The sequence below is a fragment of the Vigna unguiculata genome, chromosome 3 (assembly GCF_004118075.2).
Source record: "Vigna unguiculata cultivar IT97K-499-35 chromosome 3, ASM411807v1, whole genome shotgun sequence".
In the NCBI taxonomy this organism is placed as follows: domain Eukaryota; kingdom Viridiplantae; phylum Streptophyta; class Magnoliopsida; order Fabales; family Fabaceae; genus Vigna; species Vigna unguiculata.
In genome coordinates this window covers 23,329,596-23,331,261 of record NC_040281.1, presented here as the reverse complement: position 1 = coordinate 23,331,261, position 1,666 = coordinate 23,329,596, and the positions used below count along the sequence as shown (strand labels likewise).

At 37.8% G+C, this 1,666-nt stretch overlaps 1 pseudogene; it reads left to right on the top strand.

Moving 5' to 3' along the window:
- LOC114175179 lies at positions 1-772 on the top strand (annotated as a pseudogene).
- Positions 773-1,666: the final 894 nt, after the last annotated feature.

Here is a 1,666-nt window from a genome sequence, read left to right as displayed (position 1 = left end):
ATGCAGAATGGGCTCACTGGCGCGTACTAATGCCGAGGAGACCTCACTGGCTCTGACTGCCATAGCTGCGTGGAACAAATTTCGGACATGCTGGGTTGCTTGTGCGACGACGCGGTTGCACGACGCGAGTCCAGCTCAGTGGGTGCTATTTGAGGTACAAGGTGGTCGGGTTCAAGCAAGTTGCGACGACACAACTGTTGTACAAGGTCTGCGGTGCCCACAAGGTGGTTGATGGTGGGGGGTTCGAGGCGAGGAAGGATACGGCGTTTGGGATGGTGGAGAACGATGTGCAGAGTAGTGGGAACTTGTTCTACACCGGGATTTACCAGAGCCTCTATGTGTTGGGATAGTGCGAGGGTAATTTGGGAAATGCATATTGTGGGGTTTGTATGAGGAGTGTTGCGGAACAGGCTAAGGATCAGTGTGGCTACTCCATTTTCGCGCAGTTTATCTTCAAAATTGTTACATCAGTTAGAACTTTTACCCCAATGGAGTTCCCACTTCTTCTTCTTCTTCCCCAAGTTAGTGCACCATTCTTCAATAGTGAAAATAAAATCACCTTTTTGCTGATGATGTGATGTGTGTTGGTTATTTGTTCGATTGATTTGAATTCATGAAATACTTGGAAATGAAACGAAGGGATTTAATGAGTGGGGTTGCGAAATCGATTTGCAAGGCAACATATTTAAGCATAGGATATGGGTTCCTAACATCTGTTTGTTTGAAATTTGTTACCCTGTTATTGTGAGTTTGAATGTGTATTTGGATAAAAATTGGAAAATTAGTTCTATAAATTTCATTGTGAAATTGTGTGATTTCATACTGGTTTTGCCCCACAATGAGAACCAAAGCCTAGCCTATTTGAATACGAATTTGAAACAGGTTTAAGAAACCAAAAAAGGATAAAGGTTGATTCATCATATCTATTAGTGCTAAGCCATAAAAGTAGAAACTATAATCTTTGATTTGTAAGGGGGTTAATTATTATTGCACACCTATTTTTTCAGAAGAAGAGGGTTCTTCTAAACTTTCTTTTTTTTGCTTGTTTTATATTAAAACAATGGTTTGATCTATGTAACAAGTGGCACAGATTGTGCTAGAAATAAAATAAACTATCCATTAACCCAAGTTGCTTCCCCCACGTTGCGTCACCCATGTCTATGTGCCGCACCATGCATCTTACATATGCACATAAATAAACACCACAAGCTTCTTTTGTTTAATTCTAGATTACCCTTTTTCCAAATCCTTAAAAGGGTGTTTTTCATTGTAATTACCTTTTACACACAGAAAAAAAAAACATACTAAAATATGAAACCCTTTCAATATAAACACTCTCATCCTAAAAAGTATACATATTCCTCACAATAAACACTCTCATCACAGTTTGATCCTCCTAATAAGTGAGAGAAGTGAATGTTACATATTTGAGTCTATTCTTCCCATAGAAAGAAAATCCAAACTCCTAACACATATTTTTGTCTACTATCGTATCACTAAAAATTGGTTTGCTTGTTTAAACAATATAAATAAAATTATAGTGACTTAGAACAATACATGGGTCATATATCTATATATCCAAATTAGGCTTATTTAGTATCATATTTTGTAACATCTTAACACTTTTCACAGCCATGCACATACTAGATAAGTAAAGCATGCTTGT